General features: G+C 43.2%; 1 protein-coding gene across 2 annotated transcripts in view; it reads right to left on the reverse strand.

Moving 5' to 3' along the window:
- ENOX1 (ecto-NOX disulfide-thiol exchanger 1) overlaps positions 1-20950 on the reverse strand; it is a 2037207-nt gene that overhangs the window by 789080 nt on the left and 1227177 nt on the right. For both annotated transcript variants that reach the window (XM_085621817.1, XM_085621818.1), the window contains one exon: positions 8724-8772. The gene's annotated coding sequence lies outside the window, so the exon portion shown is untranslated. The remainder of the gene's footprint in view (positions 1-8723; positions 8773-20950) is intronic.

Consider the following 20950-nt stretch of genomic DNA (forward strand, 5'->3'; position numbering starts at 1 on the left):
CAGACGTGAGTCCCTTGCTCATTGCACCATCAGGATTCAGGCAAGCCGGGCCGACGAAGGCTGTGATGCCAGAAACCGGTCCCCGGAAGCTTGTTTCCTTCCCAGTATAAGAATTGGCTTGGTAGTTTGGTTTGCCCTGTTCCCATCATGCACTGGGGCAGGTACAGACTAATTTGCATGTAGCCAGGTTCTGAGCTGGGATGGTGCAGTGAGCTAAAAAATGGTGATGGATTAAAACCATGATCTCTTGACTTGGTAAGAGTATTCTGCATCATTCAGAAACTCTGTCCATCACCACCCCCTTTTTCCCAAATCGAATTTATCCACACTTAGTGTGGGAGGGTATGCTCAGACGTGAGTCCCTTGCTCATTGCACCATCAGAAATCAGGCAAGCCGGGCCGACGAAGGCTGTGATGCCAGAAACCGGTCCCCGGAAGCTTGTTTCCTTCCCAGTATAAGAATTGGCTTGGTAGTTTGGTTTGCCCTGTTCCCATCATGCACTGGGGCAGGTACAGACTAATTTGCATGTAGCCAGGTTCTGAGCTGGGATGGTGCAGTGAGCTAAAAAATGGTGATGGATTAAAACCATGATCTCTTGACTTGGTAAGAGTATTCTGCATCATTCAGAAACTCTGTCCATCACCACCCCCTTTTTCCCAAATCGAATTTATCCACACTTAGTGTGGGAGGGTATGCTCAGACGTGAGTCCCTTGCTCATTGCACCATCAGGATTCAGGCAAGCCGGGCCGACGAAGGCTGTGATGCCAGAAACCGGTCCCCGGAAGCTTGTTTCCTTCCCAGTATAAGAATTGGCTTGGTAGTTTTGTTTGCCCTGTTCCCATCATGCACTGGGGCAGGTACAGACTAATTTGCATGTAGCCAGGTTCTGAGCTGGGATGGTGCAGTGAGCTAAAAAATGGTGATGGATTAAAACCATGATCTCTTGACTTGGTAAGAGTATTCTGCATCATTCAGAAACTCTGTCCATCACCACCCCCTTTTTCCCAAATCGAATTTATCCACACTTAGTGTGGGAGGGTATGCTCAGACGTGAGTCCCTTGCTCATTGCACCATCAGGATTCAGGCAAGCCGGGCCGACGAAGGCTGTGATGCCAGAAACCGGTCCCCGGAAGCTTGTTTCCTTCCCAGTATAAGAATTGGCTTGGTAGTTTGGTTTTCCCTGTTCCCATCATGCACTGGGGCAGGTACAGACTAATTTGCATGTAGCCAGGTTCTGAGCTGGGATGGTGCAGTGAGCTAAAAAATGGTGATGGATTAAAACCATGATCTCTTGACTTGGTAAGAGTATTCTGCATCATTCAGAAACTCTGTCCATCACCACCCCCTTTTTCACAAATCGAATTTATCCACACTTAGTGTGGGAGGGTATGCTCAGACGTGAGTCCCTTGCTCATTGCACCATCAGGATTCAGGCAAGCCGGGCCGACGAAGGCTGTGATGCCAGAAACCGGTCCCCGGAAGCTTGTTTCCTTCCCAGTATAAGAATTGGCTTGGTAGTTTGGTTTGCCCTGTTCCCATCATGCACTGGGGCAGGTACAGACTAATTTGCATGTAGCCAGGTTCTGAGCTGGGATGGTGCAGTGAGCTAAAAAATGGTGATGGATTAAAACCATGATCTCTTGACTTGGTAAGAGTATTCTGCATCATTCAGAAACTCTGTCCATCACCACCCCCTTTTTCCCAAATCGAATTTATCCACACTTAGTGTGGGAGGGTATGCTCAGACGTGAGTCCCTTGCTCATTGCACCATCAGGATTCAGGCAAGCCGGGCCGACGAAGGCTGTGATGCCAGAAACCGGTCCCCGGAAGCTTGTTTCCTTCCCAGTATAAGAATTGGCTTGGTATATGGTTTGCCCTGTTCCCATCATGCACTGGGGCAGGTACAGACTAATTTGCATGTAGCCAGGTTCTGAGCTGGGATGGTGCAGTGAGCTAAAAAATGGTGATGGATTAAAACCATGATCTCTTGACTTGGTAAGAGTATTCTGCATCATTCAGAAACTCTGTCCATCACCACCCCCTTTTTCCCAAATCGAATTTATCCACACTTAGTGTGGGAGGGTATGTTCAGACGTGAGTCCCTTGCTCATTGCACCATCAGAAATCAGGCAAGCCGGGCCGACGAAGGCTGTGATGCCAGAAACCGGTCCCCGGAAGCTTGTTTCCTTCCCAGTATAAGAATTGGCTTGGTAGTTTGGTTTGCCCTGTTCCCATCATGCACTGGGGCAGGTACAGACTAATTTGCATGTAGCCAGGTTCTGAGCTGGGATGGTGCAGTGAGCTAAAAAATGGTGATGGATTAAAACCATGATCTCTTGACTTGGTAAGAGTATTCTGCATCATTCAGAAACTCTGTCCATCACCACCCCCTTTTTCCCAAATCGAATTTATCCACACTTAGTGTGGGAGGGTATGCTCAGACGTGAGTCCCTTGCTCATTGCACCATCAGGATTCAGGCAAGCCGGGCCGACGAAGGCTGTGATGCCAGAAACCGGTCCCCGGAAGCTTGTTTCCTTCCCAGTATAAGAATTGGCTTGGTAGTTTTGTTTGCCCTGTTCCCATCATGCACTGGGGCAGGTACAGACTAATTTGCATGTAGCCAGGTTCTGAGCTGGGATGGTGCAGTGAGCTAAAAAATGGTGATGGATTAAAACCATGATCTCTTGACTTGGTAAGAGTATTCTGCATCATTCAGAAACTCTGTCCATCACCACCCCCTTTTTCCCAAATCGAATTTATCCACACTTAGTGTGGGAGGGTATGCTCAGACGTGAGTCCCTTGCTCATTGCACCATCAGGATTCAGGCAAGCCGGGCCGACGAAGGCTGTGATGCCAGAAACCGGTCCCCGGAAGCTTGTTTCCTTCCCAGTATAAGAATTGGCTTGGTAGTTTGGTTTGCCCTGTTCCCATCATGCACTGGGGCAGGTACAGACTAATTTGCATGTAGCCAGGTTCTGAGCTGGGATGGTGCAGTGAGCTAAAAAATGGTGATGGATTAAAACCATGATCTCTTGACTTGGTAAGAGTATTCTGCATCATTCAGAAACTCTGTCCATCACCACCCCCTTTTTCCCAAATCGAATTTATCCACACTTAGTGTGGGAGGGTATGCTCAGACGTGAGTCCCTTGCTCATTGCACCATCAGGATTCAGGCAAGCCGGGCCGACGAAGGCTGTGATGCCAGAAACCGGTCCCCGGAAGCTTGTTTCCTTCCCAGTATAAGAATTGGCTTGGTAGTTTGGTTTGCCCTGTTCCCATCATGCACTGGGGCAGGTACAGACTAATTTGCATGTAGCCAGGTTCTGAGCTGGGATGGTGCAGTGAGCTAAAAAATGGTGATGGATTAAAACCATGATCTCTTGACTTGGTAAGAGTATTCTGCATCATTCAGAAACTCTGTCCATCACCACCCCCTTTTTCCCAAATCGAATTTATCCACACTTAGTGTGGGAGGGTATGCTCAGACGTGAGTCCCTTGCTCATTGCACCATCAGGATTCAGGCAAGCCGGGCCGACGAAGGCTGTGATGCCAGAAACCGGTCCCCGGAAGCTTGTTTCCTTCCCAGTATAAGAATTGGCTTGGTATATGGTTTGCCCTGTTCCCATCATGCACTGGGGCAGGTACAGACTAATTTGCATGTAGCCAGGTTCTGAGCTGGGATGGTGCAGTGAGCTAAAAAATGGTGATGGATTAAAACCATGATCTCTTGACTTGGTAAGAGTATTCTGCATCATTCAGAAACTCTGTCCATCACCACCCCCTTTTTCCCAAATCGAATTTATCCACATTTAGTGTGGGAGGGTATGCTCAGACGTGAGTCCCTTGCTCATTGCACCATCAGGATTCAGGCAAGCCGGGCCGACGAAGGCTGTGATGCCAGAAACCGGTCCCCGGAAGCTTGTTTCCTTCCCAGTATAAGAATTGGCTTGGTAGTTTGGTTTGCCCTGTTCCCATCATGCACTGGGGCAGGTACAGACTAATTTGCATGTAGCCAAGTTCTGAGCTGGGATGGTGCAGTGAGCTAAAAAATGGTGATGGATTAAAACCATGATCTCTTGACTTGGTAAGAGTATTCTGCATCATTCAGAAACTCTGTCCATCACCACCCCCTTTTTCCCAAATTGGAATATTGAATGTCATTATTTGCATAGGGGCTACCTATAACAAAAAGCTGGCATTGGCACTTATTTGTTAAATATGATTTGGGTGACAAGTCATCAGAACCAAGTGTATTGTGTTGGTGCATTGACTTTATGGCTGCATAAATTTCACCCATGGTGAATGGCCTCTCTCCATTGACATCTCCGTAACTCTAATCCGGGTAGGCCTGTTTCGTCTAACATGTCATCCACGTTTTCTGTTTGAGGTAGCACATTTGATACATTCCATGGATTTTCTTGTGTGCTTGTATTTAGGTAGCATCCATTTTCTCTAGCATAGCTATGTCATTAGATTAAATTCACATTGGACCAACCACCCTAAAAAGTCCTTTTGTTATTTTAGTGTGTTTGGCTCTACTGCCCACGCAAGATGTCTCCACCTCCATTTGAGCATAGGATTCTAACCTATTATTTACTATTAGCAAAATGCTATTGCAGTCCATCAGCAAGCGATTTCCATAGGGCTCAGGCATATGACTTTGACAACCAAATTGAATGCCTCCCACACTGACCACAGGTCACCTACACTTTTTAAATTTTTCTTAGAGCAGTTGTCTGTAGCATCATGTCATTAAATGCAGAGTTCTATAGTGCTTTCACTTTAGGTCTCAAGTACAACTTCAGGATTCGAGGAATGATTCTGCTCCATGTCAACGTAAACAAATGCAGGGAGTCATCATAAAACAGCCTACTTACATTTTCAGGGTCCTTTCCAGCATGTAAGATGTATTCTCTAGTCAGATTCATGTTAAACGTGCTTTTTGAATGATGGACCGGGGAGAAGTAGGAATAATCTGTGGATGTGGGTGCTAGAGATTCCAGATGTTAACTACTTAGCAATCACATAAAATCTTTGTGAATGACTTGAAGGTCAATGATTGCTGTGTGTCAGCTAAAGTGTTTCACACCGGTAAACTGCTCTCCCCACAACCTGTATTTATATCTATATTAGCTGTAAACCCAACACATCTACATCACTTCTTGAAAAAACGTCAAGTATCGATATTAAGTAAATCCAAAACATTCAAAAGGTACATGTTTTAGTGGAATGTCCTCCTATTCAAATGGAATTTCTCTCTCTCTTGCAAAAAGGAGGATATAAGGAGTCAAAATGCAATACTTCCTTTAATGATCTGCTTTTTATGTTCATCCTTCTTCAAACTTGTCTTGTAGAGCACAGCAGTAAGGGAAGTGCCTTGTCTCACAATACTTTTCATTCTTGGGTTGCTGTTTTTAACACAAACATTACATCTCCTTAGATTGCATGTCCCCACAATCATGCATGCTTGTCAATTGGTATGCAAATCAATCAATCAATCAATCAATCAATCAATCAAGGGTTTGTTAAGTGCAGCTGCTCACCCAAAAGGGTCTCAAGGCGCTGGGGGAAGGAGTATCGTCGAAGGCAAAGTGGGTTCAGTGACTAAGCCAGCCCTGAACCAAAAACAATCTGCTGCAGCATTGTGGGGTGTACCTATACCATATAGCAAACCTTACCACAGCAGTGGGACTATCAGTATTAATTATTTGACCATAAAGCCACTGGTGGGTAATCATGCTGATTGAAAAGAACTGTTACAATACTGCAAGGGAGTGGGGAGTGCACTCTAGTTCTGAAAAGCCTTCACATATGAATAAGCTATAACTGCTTATATATCACAGGATCTGTTGTGTTGAACAAGGTGGGAAGGAACTATGGTGGTGGGAAAAGTGTTGTAATGAGCATGAAAATGAGTTCAAGGTTTACTATAATTTTAAAATTCTTAAATAAAGATTCTTAAAAATCTATTTGCTTGAATGTTTGTTTAGAGAAAGTACTTTTTACTTAAACTGTATTCAACTTTATTAAAACCATCATAGTATTATTAGCTAAAACCTATATTATATTATGAAATATGATCTGTGACAAAAACCCTTCTCTAAATTCTCCAAATGGAGTTAGAATTGTAATACATCTAGTGACACTATATTAAAACGACCACATCACTACTAAACTGAACATATTAAGTTCCAATTGATTATGGCATAGTATAGAGTACAAAGGGCATAATTTAGATCTTGGCTGACGGTTTACTCCGTCTCAACAGTAACGAATATCCCGTCCGCTGAAATGTAAATCTTATAGGATGCAATGGGATTTATATTTCGGCGGACGGGAAATCTGTTACCATTGTGATGGGATAACCCATCCTCTGACATCTAAATCAGGCCCTAAGTCTGCAGTCTAGGACACGTATCCTTTGCCACATTGTATGTAAGAAAATGTTGTGGTTAATGGTATTAAATGTTGCAGTTCCGCCACGGAGTACTAACATGCACTGCTTGTCTTTATCAAAGACCGATCTTTGCATTGGCAAATACATTCCAACAATGAACCAGGCTTAGTGGCTATGAAATCCAGCTTTGTTCCACTTGGAGCTTTTGGTGAACAAATTAACACTTCATCATGGGCATTACAATGACGTATCTGACTTTCAGGACCCAGGCCAGCCTCTGTACTGGATCTTGTTCCACTGAAAGAGCTTGACTTCCATTTTGAAGACTAAGTCCTAACGTAAATCCTTGGACAAGGATCACCTGCTAACTGTTTCTGACAGATTCTTATTGCGGCTGGCCTGAAATCACCTAAATCCCAGTCACCCATGAACTGTTATTTTTCAAGGGTGCTTTACTTTTTCTAGGTGCTTTTTTCCTTGTAACTTTAAACATTTATATTTGCAGTTCTCCTTTCGCATGTTAATAATTGCGGTGTCTTTTTGCTCATTAGCTCTGTCCCTATTTTTCTAAATTAGTTTGTGAATTGTACTATATTTTGTCCTTTACTTTAAAACTGTTGGTACTACTTGAACTTAACATGCATTACTCGGGTGGTCAATCACAAACCATGTGATCCTCTAATAATCATGACACTCTGATGGCATACATAATCTGGTGGGACAGCACAGAAGAAGTACACCCTTGCTCAACACCTCAGTTAGCTGCTTAGCTTTGTCATTTGGATTTCAAAGACCACCCTCGTAGTGCACCTTTAATACCAAACAAAGATTTGGGCATCTATGTGCCCATGTTCAACAGCTACACCATAAAGATAGTGGTATGTTGCAGCTAACATATCAGAGACAGTCTGGGGTGGTTGTTGAGTGTGACGAAACACCTTTTAATGTATTATCTTGAATGAGATGGACTTTATAAATGCCATTTAATACAGCATCCGCTCTTCTACGCTCAGGTAGGCACATGCATCAAATGTATGAATATTGGATCATGCCTGATTAGGGGAGTAGATGTAGGAGCAATGGGGTATCCCATTCAACACAACCAGAATTAGGCCACACACCTTCAGTGTATAAATATGAATTTCGTAATTGAGGCTGCTCCTATAGTTAGTTTCGTAAGGAACCATATCATTGTTGAAACATTGGTAGTTCCACCTAATGAATACGTTTATGTATTACTTACATTCTGCTGGCTATTTAGGAGTAGTGAATACAAAAGAGACAATTAATCCTTCATGTTTATATATTTACCTTGGAAAGTGATGATCATCCTTGTGGATGAAAATAAATTATAGAAGCATTACCCAAAGAAGTGGGGATCTCGGTCCATTTTTGTGTTTCAAATTCCCGTTCTCTCTCAGTCTGAAATTTGTCTATGTGCCCCTGTGGTATTATTTGGCCTGGATGTACTGATTTTGGACATTACCTTCACCTGTTATCAACAATCACACGTTTTTGGCCTAGAATGGGGAATAACATGCAGGTCTCAGAACTACAAGGCAGATTCTTGCATGTGATTCTTAAGAAATAATTTAAAAAAAAATCTCAATCACAAGATTTGTTTTTTAAATATGTATTACATTTTGTTAAATGGCATGTGTTGAATTAATTTAAATGATCTTTAATTATTTAACATTTTTAAATTAATGTACATTTTTAATATATAATAAATATTTTTTAAATGCTATATTCTTAAAGATACATGGAGCTAGAGTTTTCCACTTGTATGTTTGTTAATTGCATTTTGTATTAAATAAGTAGTACTACAATAGTACTACTTTATGTACTGCAAAATGCAGTTTGTGAATTAGCCCTTACTTTTTGTATATAAGAATCACTAAAAATCAAACAAGGTTGGCCTAAATGTAAAGAACTGTGTTTTAAACATTAACTGAAACACAATTTTTATCATCATAAAAACAGAGATAATGATCTTGCTTTGAGTAGATCATTTTACCTTAGCAAACCCCCACTAGTATGATTACTCCTGAATTTCTAAATTAAGACTTAGGTTCATAGTATGTGAGAATTTTCAACAGCGGACATTGGAGCTGGATGTGGTGGTACACCGCCACAGATGTCCTATCATTTCTTACTGCAACAGACTAACCTTCTCTTATGTGATTTATATTACCAGTGGTGTTCAATGCAGCAATTCCTCTTGACATAAAACCAATAATGCTGTTTTAGTAAACCCTCATGATTTAATAATTGATCTTTTTCAAAGCGATGTAACATTTATATGGATAGTTGCTTACCTTCTTAAAAGCTTGTCTTTCAGTGAACGTCAGATCGAAGAAATGTTGTCTGCAGATGAAAAACACATACGATATAGGTGTTAATTTATATTCATTTTCAGATCTGTCCTCTGGTACTTATTATTAAACGATGTATAATTTGATTGCACTGTGTTTCTTTAATAGTATCATGTAAGATTGTGTCTAGTAACCTTCAAAAGCACTCATTTCTTCCTTTAGCTTACGAAAACCTCTGTCTGTCTCTCTGGGCAGTTATCTTAACTTAAAAAATAGTTCCTCTCAGGCTCAAAAAACAAAACAAAAACAAGTGCTTCATGAAAAAAATAAGAAACTTAAGAAGCACAACTAAACTACGTAAAAAGAAACATCAGTTTCAAATATATAGATGACTTCAGGAGTGACTGCTTTCCCAAATATGGTCTCAATTATTGAAGTCAAAAGATAAAACTATGGACACACTGTTCTTCATTATATTAACTGCAAAATTGTGAACAATAAGTGGCTTATTAACTAGAGTACTGGACACAAAAAACATTTGGACAACGGTAACTAATATTGGTCCAAAAAAGTTTTAAAAAGCTGTGATATAAATATTTACCGTAATGGAAGAGTATGGAAAAATGTTTGTGGGAAGACCACCATAAGATTTATAGGGAAAAAAGGAGGTGGGTTGATGTGTCAAACAGATTAGTGCTAGGCAAGTATGAAAAAGATAAACAAGCAGGAAAAATATTTTGGGGTAGGTGCCTGAGGCAGCTATGGCCCTCTTTATTTCTGCAATTGCTGTGGCTTGCTGTGCTTCGCAAACTCAGTACTTTAACAATTCAATGTACTGATGTTTTTAAAATATAGAGTGGTTTTGCTAGTTCAAGTAGCTCTTTGCTTGCCTAATAAGTTTCAGTATTTATTAGTATTTTTCACCAATGAGTCTTCAATAAAGGTGTACAATGGCTTACCATCTTGCTTAAAAACAGTGTGATCACTTCCCTTGATGTTCTTGGTATTAATGGGTGTATCACGTCAGTTCCACTGCCCAAGTGATCTTGCTTAACCCCTTGTATGCCCATGACGAGCTGGACTCGTCATGGAGCACAGTCGCGCTGTGCCCATGACGAGTCCAGCTCGTCATGAGGGATTCCCTTTCTGCAAAAATAGCCTCGGGAGCTGGGGAAGAGCTTCCCCAGCACCCGAGGCCCCCCCCCTTACACTGTAATGACGATCGGCGCGCACGTCGCGCCGACGTCATTACAGTGAACGTGAAAGGCTCATTTCAGGTTTCACTTTGTACGTGCTCAGGGGGCTATCTCAGCCCCCTGAGCATGTAGAAAGACGGGAGTGGTATCGTTGTAAAGGGGAGAATCTCCCCTTTCCAATGGCACCCCTCCCCAGTGGATCCCTGCTTGGGGATCGCCACAGGAGGGCGATCCCCAAGCAGGGATCCACCTACTAGACAGCAGGGAGGGGGGAGCGGCCCCTTGGGCAAGGGCCTTTGCTCCCCCCTGTTTACCAATCTGCCCCCCGGGGGGGGGGGTAAAAAGCTCACTAGACACCAGGGAAGTTTTGTAAAAAAAAAAATAGGGGTGGGGGCTGCCCAAAACGGGCAGGCCCATGCACCCCCCCCCCCAATTACTACAGTCTTTCTGCCCCCCCCCGGGGGGCAGATGGGGCATTGGCCCCTAATCTGCCCCTCCGGGGGGGGGCAGAAAGCCCACTAAACACCAGGGATTGGTTTTTAGTTTTATTTTTAGGGTGTGGGCTGCCCGCAACGGGCACGCCAATGCCCCCACCCACCCGCCACCATTACAGCCTTTCTGCCCCCCCGGGGGGGGAAAAAGCCCACTAGACACCAGGGAATTGTAAAAAAAAAAAAATAATAGGGGTGGGGGCTGCCCAAAACGGGCATACCCCCACCCCACCCCACCCCCCAATTATTACAGTCTTTCTGCCCCCCCCCGGGGGGCAGATGGGGCACTGGTCCCTAATCTGCACCTTCGGGGGGGGGGGCAGAAAGCCCACTAAACACCAGGGATTTTTTTTGCGTAATTGTTTTTAGGGTGTGAGCTGCCCGAAACGGGCACGCCAATGCCCCCACTCTCCTCCCCACAAAAATGTCAGTCTTTCTGCCCCCCAGGAGGCAGGTGGGAGCTGTAGCCCCCAATCTGGCCCCCCCTGGGGGCGCAGAATGCCCACTAGAAACCATGGATTTTTTTGTTTTATTAGTGTAGGGGTAGGGGCTCCCCAAAATGGGCATGACAATACCCCACCCCACCCCCAGAGAAATTCCAGTTTTTCTGCCCCCCCGGGAGGGCAGATGGTGGCAGTGTCCCCTGATTGCCACCTGGCGGGGCAGAAAGCCCAGTAGGCGCCAGCGAGTATGCAGGTTTTTTTTTATGCGTGAGGGTGGGGGCTGCCCAAAATGGTCATACCAATGCCCCCTTGCCTGTCACGGGCACTTGGGCCTCCCACACGAGTGAGGCACCGTTTTTATCGGGAGACCCGGGGGAACGCTGGGTGGTAGGAAATTTGTGTCAGCCCGGTGATGCCCCAACTTTCCCACACAAAAATGTGTGAAAAAGGTGATTTTTTCAGCTAAATTTGAGGTTTGCAGGGCATTCTGGGTAAGGAAACGTTGGGGGATCCACGCAAGCCATACCTCCCTGGAATCCCCTGGGCGTCTAGTTTTCAGAAATGTGTGGGTTTGGTAGGTTCCCCTAGGTGGCCGCCGAGCACCGGCCAAAAACCCAGGTGACCCCCCTTGCAAAACCAGGTAATTTTGAGGTAGGCAATTTTCATGTCACCTCAATACGTTTTGGGCCCTTGCATGTCGCGGGTACTTGGGCCTCCCACACGAGTGAGGCACCGTTTTTATCGGGAGACCCGGGGGAACGCTGGGTGGTAGGAAATTTGTGTCAGCCCGGTGATGCCTCAACTTTCCCACACAAAAATGTGTGAAAAAGGTGATTTTTTCAGCTAAATTTGAGGTTTGCAGGGCATTCTGGGTAAGGAAACATTGGGGGATCCACGCAAGCCATACCTCCCTGGAATTCCCCGGGTGTCTAGGTTTCAGAAATGTGTGGGTTTGGTAGGTTCCCCTAGGTGGCCGCCAAGCACCGGCCAAAAACCCAGGTCACCCCCTTGCAAAACCAGGTCGTTTTGAGGTAGGCAATTTTCATGTCGCCTCAATACGTTTTGGGGCCTTGCCTGTCGCGGGTACTTGGGCCTCCCACACGAGTGAGGCACCGTTTTTATCGGGAGACCCGGGGGAATGCTGGGTGGTAGGAAATTTGTGTCAGCCCGGTGATGCCACAACTTTCCCACACAAAAATGTGTGAAAAAGGTGATTTTTTTCAGCTAAATTTGAGGTTTGCAGGGCATTCTGGGTAAGGAAACGTTGGGGGATCCACACAAGCCATACCTCCCTGGAATCCCCCGGGTGTCTAGTTTTCAGAAATGTGTGGGTTTGGTAGGTTCCCCTAGGTGGCCGCCGAGCACCGGCCAAAAACCCAGGTGACCCCCCTTGCAAAACCAGGTTGTTTTGAGGTAGGCAATTTTCATGTCGCCTCAATACGTTTTGGGGCCTTGCCTGTCACGGGTACTTGGGCCTCCCACACGAGTGAGGCACCGTTTTTATCGGGAGACCCGGGGGAATGACGGGTGGTAGGAAATTTGTGTCAGCCTGGTGATGTCTCAACTTTCCCACACAAAAATGTCTGAAAAATTTGATTTTTTGAAGGTAAAATTGAGGTTTGCAGGGGATTCTGGGTAAGGAAACGTTGGGGGATCCACGCAAGCCATGCCTCCCTGGAAGAACACGGGAGTCTAGTTTTCAAAAATGTATAGGTTTGCTAGGTTTCCCAAGGTGCCCGCAGAGCTCGGGTTCAAAAACTACAGCTAGACATTTTGCCAAAAAAGGGTCATTTTTCACTGCGAAATTGAGGTGTGACCACGTTGCGTTTTGCACCGTTTCCTGTCGCGGGCACTAGGCCGACCCACACAAGTGAGGTACCGTTTTTCTCGTAAGACTTTGGGGAACGCGGGGTGGTTGAAAATTTGTGGATCCACGCAGATTCCGGAACTTTCCACCACAGAAATGTGTGTAAAATGTGTTTTTTTGGTCAATTCTTTAGGTTTGCAAGGGATTCTGGGTAACGGACCCTGGTGGTTGGCAGTCAAGTCACCCCATCCTGGATTCCCCTGGGTGTCTAGTTTTCAAAAATGTATAGGTTTGCTAGGTTTCCAAAGGTGCCCGCAGAGCTAGCGTTCAAAAACTACAGCTAGACATTTTGCCAAAAAAGGGTCATTTTTCACTGCGAAATTGAGGTGTGACCATGTTGCGTTGTGCGCCGTTTCCTGTCGCTGGCACTAGGCCGACCCACACAAGTGAGGTACCGTTTTTCGCGTAAGACTTCAGTGAATGCGGGGTGGGTGGAAATTTGTGGATCCACACAGATTCCGGAACTTTCCAGCACAGAAATGTGGGGAAAATGTGGTTTTTTTTTCTCCATTTTTTAGGTTTGCAAGGGATTCTGGGTAACAGACCCTGGTGGGAGGCAGTCAAGTCACCCCATCCTGTATTCCCCTGGGTATCTAGTTTTCAAAAATGTATAGGTTTGCTAGGTTTCCCAAGGTGCCCGCAGAGCTAGGGTTCAAAAACTACAGCAAGACATTTTGCCAAAAAAGGGTCATTTTTCACTGCGAAATTGAGGTGTGACCACGTTGCGTTTTGCGCCGTTTCCTGTCGCGGGCACTAGGCCGACCCACACAAGTGAGGTACCATTTTTCTCGTAAGACTTTGGGGAACGCGGGGTGGGTGGAAATTTGTGGATCCACGAAGATTCCGGAACTTTCCACCTCAGAAATGTGGGGCAAATGTGTTTTTTTTGTCAATTGTTTAGGTTTGCAAGGGATTCTGGGTAACAGACCCTGGTGGGAGGCAGTCAAGTCACCCCATCCTGGATTCCCCTGGGTGTCTAGTTTTCAAAAATGTATAGGTTTGCTAGGTTTCCCAAGGTGCCCGTAGAGCTAGGGGTCAAAAACTAGAGCTAGGCACTTTGCCAAAAAAGGGTAAATTTTCACTGTGATATTGAGTTGTGACCATGTTGCATTTTGCGCCGTTTCCTGTCGCGGGCACTAGGCCGACCCACACAAGTGAGGTACCGTTTTTCTCGTAAGACTTTGGGGAATGCAAGGTGGGTGGAAATTTGTGGATCCACGTAGATTCCGGAACTTTCCACCACAGAAATGTGGGGAAAATGTGTTTTTTTTGATAATTTTTTAGGTTTGCAAGGGATTCTGGGTAACAGACCCTGGTGGGAGGCAGTCAAGTCACCCCATCCTGGATTCCTCTGGGTGTCTAGTTTTCAAAAATGTATAGGTTTGCTAGGTTTCCCAAGGTGCCCACAGAGCTAGCGTTCAAAAACTAGAGCTAGGCACTTTGCCAAAAAAAGGGTACATTTTCACTGCGATTTTGAGTTGTGACCACGTTGCGTTTTGCGCCGTTTCCTGTCGCGGGCACTATTCCTACCCACACAAGTGAGGTACCATTTTTATCGGGAGACTTAGGGTAATTCAGTTTTGTAAAGAAACTGTTATTATCTATTGACTTTCGATGCATTTCTGCCTTCCAAATAAAAGATAGTGTGTAAAAAAGAAGTCATTCTAAAAAATGACTGATAATTCTCATGCTAGTATGAGTATTCCCAATTTCAGAAATGTGCAAATATCTACTGTTTCTAAACTCTATATTTTATTCCCATTTCAGAAATACATAGGTGTCTTTCATACCGATTTTTCAATGTACACATTTTTACAGAATAATTACTATATACCCGGTACATAATAAAAAACCATTGCAAGTTGCTGCTCAGTTTTTGGCTCTGGGTTCGTCGGGTTCTTGGTGAACCTACAAGTCCTATATATCCCCACAACCAGTAATGTCCAGCGGATGTATTGGTATATTGCTTTCAAAGAGCTGTCATGATTAGAAGAAGTTACAGGTGAAAACGTTGACACGAAAGGCTTTTTTTTTCAACTAATTTTCAATTTATCCTATATTCAACTGTTAGTTTCTATAAAAAAACCTTGATGGATCTACACAAATGACCCCTTGCTGAATTCAGAATTTTGTCTTCTTCTCGAAAATGTATAGCTTTCCAGGATCCATTATTGCTTTTGTACCCATTTTTGCCATTAACTGGAAGGAGGTCAAAAGCACAAAAAATAGCAAAATTAGGCTATGTCCCAGAAAAATGCCAAAAATGTGTAAAAAATGTTGGGTTTCTGACAAAAGTCTGGGATCCCCGAAAAGCTAGGAAAATGGTGATTTCAACCGCACAAACCCTTTTTTGATAACATTTGCAGGGAAAAACCCGATGCTTTCATTTGCAGCCCGTTTTTCCAATTTTTCCGAAAAAAACCAAAGTTTTGCTGTATTTTGGCTCATTTCTGTGACCCCTCTAGGAGAATCCACAAACCCTGAGTACCTTCAGAATCCCCATGATGTTGGAAGAAAAGGATGCAAATTTGGCGTGGATACCTTATGTGGTCAAAAAGTTACAGGGGCCTCAGCGCGCACTACCCCAAATAGACCAAAAAAGGGCGTGGCACAGGAGGGGAAAAGGCCTGGCAGCGAAGGGGTTAAATTAAACTATTGAAACCAGTGCTCTCATCAGCCCTGGAATATTATGCTCGGTAGAAAGTTGTTCATGAAAACCAACGTGTTTAATAATGAGCGGGATGAGCATTTGAACAATAATTGACTAAATTATGTCAGTGAGTGAGTTAGAAAGCCTGATAGTTTGGCATTGTTGAGGAGAGCACTGCCAATTATTTAGTACTGGTAGTTTAAGGTCACAGCGTTTGCACAAGGTAAGGGTAGCAGGGGTACGATTTATTAGCTGGGGTTTGGCATTATTGTTGAATTTAAGTTGGGTCTGTCTGCATGTAATATTCGAACAATGGCATGTTGGCAACTCCAGCGCAGATAATACTGGCCAATGGTCATTTATATTTGAAGGGTTGTCCTTCTGCTAATCCTTGATTGATTAAAAACATACTACACCCGAAGGGTGAATGTCCTAACAACATTGCATCCCTGGCCTCGGCCTATGCTGGCTGTTAAAGGCCCTCTGTCTCGCTATAGTCCCTTGCCTGTAGCTCAGTCCTATAACTCAGTTAGAGGGCCTTTAACTTTCAGTGTCATTTGTGCGCTATGATGCTTTATAAGAACACTGCTTGAGAAATTGAGTTTGCGGAAAAGGCTCAGGCAATATAGCTGAATATGTTGATTTTGTTGAGCATCAAACATCCGTTTTAGGAATATTCCAGCCTACTTCCTCCTTTGACAATTATTTTCAAGATCCAAACAATGAAAAATTTCTTTGACTGACAACATCCTCATCCAATAGGACAATACTTATTAATATATGTATGTTCGAGTAAGCATACATCCTTGCATTTCACGTTTTCAATATATCTAACTAAATTAAAAGATGGATTGAGTACTTTGTAATGCAGAGAAGAGCACTGCATCCCCAGCCAATTTCTAGCAAAAATACAATATATAATACGCTGCAGCAGAATCAACCTATTGTGCCAAAACACTTATATTTTTAACTAGCCATGAGAAATGATAGTGATATCTCAGAGTATGAACCTAATTATTCATATCTCATGTTGCAAATACAATACATTTCCAATAGAAATGCTGTCAATGGGAGAAAGAGCCGTGGATGTGTGCATAGGCGAGTCCTATACACAGCTGTTCTGTTTCAGTTTAGGGTTGTAGATCAGTGGGCTTGGAATGAAAGGTTGTGGGGTTTTCTGGGCAGGATATTTACCTGTCCCTTTAGCCCAGAGAAGGCCTTGCATTAACATGCAGCACCTTCAGGTGTGGATGCCAGAGAGCTGACGTTTACAAAGGGAACGTTGAATGTCGGATATTCAATACAGAAATATCGTCTGAAGTAAATATTGTGTCTTAAATACATTTTCCCATTGGGTGTACACTTTCTGCTATTAACTCCAATGAGGTGATATTATCCTAAACGAAATCTAGAATGCAATATCTATGTCAGACTATATTTGCTGACAGGGATATTCTGGTACCACACCGGAATAACAGCGCATGTTAATGATCCGATACATCTGGGATGAAAAACACATTTTACTAAATATGTCTGATGCATATTATGAGAGATGATATTTAATAAAAACAATATTGGCAGGCACCACTACAGATCAAACTGAGCTCTTCACCTCAGATCTGCTCACTTCTACCAGGATGAGTTTACACATTGACTTTAACATCAGATTGAAGAGTTTCCTCTGCCTCTGAACCCATCACTGCACGAAACCCACTCATGTCTAAGGAGCAACACCTGAGTTCATAATTACTACCTAAAACTTAAGTGAGTCTACCTCTACTCACATTGACTGGTCAGGGATCTCCCAAATCATTTCAGCACATGCTCAAGTAAATGAAATCCAACAGAACCATGAACATACATGAACCTGAATGATCCGCGATACTCCGAAGCATGAACAGCCTCCTACTCAAAATTCCCTTACTCAACACTCATCAGGAAAATAACTACATTGTCCAGGTCCTGTCCAGGACAAAATCTCAAAACTAGGACTGGTGTCCCAGACCACATCATAAATGCACCCCAATCTTTAAAAATAGTCCTAGAAACATACTGTATGCGTATTACCATTTCGCGGAACTTTGCATAGTGCGACTACGCGAATTTTGCCCACCCCTAGTATTAGGGTGAAATATCACGTAAATGTAACAGAGAGACAAAACTAATGATAGATGGTGACTGGAGACAAATTACAATGGAAAAGTATATATTTATTTATTTTAAATGAGCTTAAAATTGTACACTCAATATGTTATGAAAATATCATCACATTTCTAAATTGATCCAAAACTACTCGTCATTGTAAATAGAGGCAAATCCTAACGGCATTTGCATACAAAGCTATTCACTGTTTATTAGATACACGGCATCCACTCATGATAAGTACAGCGCTCTAAAACCCCATTAGTTCAAACCACGCTTTCTAAAACAACAATAAATAAATATAATTGACACCTCAATTACATGAATAATAAAAAATGGTGCATGTCCTACAGATTCAGTATGTATATATTTTCACGTTCATTAAAAAGCTGAACTTCAAAACGTGTAAAGGCATGTGTTTGGAACATCAAGTTATTTGCAAAGATAAAGTTAATTAGTGAAATGGTAACACTTGGCATTTAAAGATCAGGTTGGACTTGCAGTGAGATGGAACAGCAATGTAGAATACACTGTTCCTTAAATCTCTTTGAACTAGGTTCTTGAAAGGCTTCATGCCTTCTGTTCTGGCTGGAGACACCCAAGAACTTGTGAAGGCTGAGACTAGGGAATAAATAGGCTAGTTTGGTGGCCAAGAGTGGGGTCAGAAAGTCACAGAATCAGAAAACTTGATCAAAGATAACCAACATCAGGTAACATGTCTGAGAGACTACAGTTCTTCCTCATGAATAAGAGAAGGTAGGTGAGCAGAGACCCAGCTGATGCAAATTGGTCCAATATCCTCTCCCCACTCTCCCAGACTTAACAATACCAGGTACCTCAGTAACCCCAGGGGGTCAGGAAATACCATGCAATCACAAGTTGATTAATACATCATAGTCCCCTAATAGACCAGATGACTTCCCAAAAATAACACCCTATTCCTATGATTATTTCCCCCTGCCCCTGGAGTTTCAGGCAGAAATTTGGTTGCTGGTCCAGTGTTCTTAAGGGACATGTAAATACTGTCACCGGCCCCATGGAATTACAGAGACACTCGCAATGATCGGCTAGACACAGTACAGGGAAGTAAAATGATCCTAATGTTTAACTTAGCCAAAGAATGTGGTGAAAAGGGCTGAGCCAATAATAATAGTGATGGCAGTTGTTTGTGTTGTATCTAGATCTAGCTTTGGAAATTATAGGCATAGCTGAAAGAAGCATTATTTCTGGCAGTAATATAAGTTTTCTCAATCAACAACGATTTCCTTATCATTCCCAGGAAATGCAGGGCAATTACTAGGCCATTTCTCAGTCCCTAACTAAGATGTTTTCCTATAAAAATTATAAGCTGATTAATGGACACCTTTTTGGCTCCGCGCAGCTAGCAGCAGTTTCGTAATTGGGCCCTGTATTGGTAGTTGATTTAATTCCAAATGCCCCAAAGCATGATTTTTTATTAGGGAGTTGCAGGGAGAGTGAGGGCCACCTCCTGGAAGACCTGCCTTCCTGCTGGCTGAGTTCCTAATAAGAGAGGGATCAGAAATATCATCCACATTGCGAGCAAGAATTGACTAAACTTTCTTAGAACAACATGAGGACATCATTAAGGGACTGCGGCCTTGTATTTGAAACAATCAAAATGAATAAACATTGCAAAGACGCAATCATTTGAACAATTTATTTCACATGAAAATCTTCAAATACTTTCAGAATTCTCAAATTATAATTCATTTTAAAATGCAACTAACATTCCATGTTCCATAGCCCATGAGCTGAAGAGCAAGGATATTCGGTGGGATTTTTTTCAGATCTAAACTTTCCAAAATATTATGCTGTTTCCACAAATGATTCAGAAGGCGGTTGAGGTTCTGGTATGTATACCTACGTGTCTATGCTTTGAATTGACTAGATGTGTGCATAGAAACTGCAGAGGATATATTTTAAAATTCAGTTTTGTATATTCTACATTTACATTGTGTCTAATCCTCCCTAGTACCCATTCTTTTTAGGTCTCGTACCTAGTGTTGCAGTGCGCGGCACTGCTCGCGCAGCGAGAGACTTCTTGTAGAGTGTTTCAAAACTAACCTAGGTATCGCGCACGCTCGTGCGTGCGCTTTTCGTTTTGCCCCACGCTATTGGCCTTTGCGTGCATCTTTTTAACAAAGACAGCACGCACTTGGCCAAAGGCGGGCGCATTGCTTGGCCCATGGCCTATTGGTGTCGGTTACCTGCACTGCCGCCATGTGGTTTCAATTATCATGGCCAGACACGGGCGCGATAATTGAAACCACATGTCTTGCTGTGGTGCGCGCTCATGCACCACTCGTGGGCTTGTTTGTTTTACAATAGCGATCGCTTTCACTTTCGCGATCGCTTTCACTGCCGCTTGTATTATTGCGGCTCTAAGTTCTTAGAGTGTTCTGTTGTTCCAATAGGTGTGATTTTTGATATTTATGTTCCCCTCGTCTTCATTGCTTGAGTTTGCTTGCGAGAAAGTGTCACTCATAGTCGCTGAATGTCACTAATATTATATAGAAATTATGAAAATGTCACACGTAAGCAATATGAGACCTTGACATATATGGCTTTGCTATAGATACATTTGGCACACACATTTTAAGATGGCCGCCTCGTTCACGTACATTTTAAAGCGATCCGTTTACACTCTTGCCCCAAATCAGTAATAGTGAATGCTTCTCAGTTGCCATGCCTACCACCGAACTCTCAGTAAAGATAGGCTGGGAGTTCTCATTTTTCTTCTGCATCTCGGCAATGGAAATGGTGTTACCTCCTACACTTCCCGATGTCTCCCCCTCACCCAGTCACAGTGATGGAGTTGGCACCCTCACAGCACACGCGACTGCAGAATTTGTGAAAACTCAATGAGCTGTACACAGAACTAATCACACGAGGCTGCTTCTAATCAAAGCGGAGGAGTAAAATGTTTGTGCCTGGTGATTCGCACATAAACATACCATTAGATTCGACCACACGACGCTCGCAAAGGTTTATAAAGCAAAGCACCTTTGCTTAATGTCATTTTTCATTCCAGAGATACAAATGCTTTGCCTTTGTGGGATCCTGACGTCACGTTCCACTGCGCTAACTACACTACAGTGGCCACGTTTTGTTTGAGGGGACGACAGGCAAAACTCGATTGGAACAAAGTTTATTTCGTCCTTCTGTAAACCGCTGTATTCAATTTTACTTATACACTACCCCAACTTTCTTAGATCTTAAATCAAGTTCAGCTAAGATCCCGATTAAAGGTTTCACACAGTGTATGGTGCTGTAATAATTTTCAATGTCTTCAAAATCAAAAAGCATTTGTAATGCAATAGGTCTTGCATTTACGCAAGTTTGAGCTATTGACATTGCAAATAATAATGCTTTTTATTTTTGTTTTTCTTTTAAAAACATAAATAAAAGGCATTGTTATTT

Source organism: Triturus cristatus, chromosome 8 (genome assembly GCF_964204655.1).
Source record: "Triturus cristatus chromosome 8, aTriCri1.1, whole genome shotgun sequence".
In the NCBI taxonomy this organism is placed as follows: domain Eukaryota; kingdom Metazoa; phylum Chordata; class Amphibia; order Caudata; family Salamandridae; genus Triturus; species Triturus cristatus.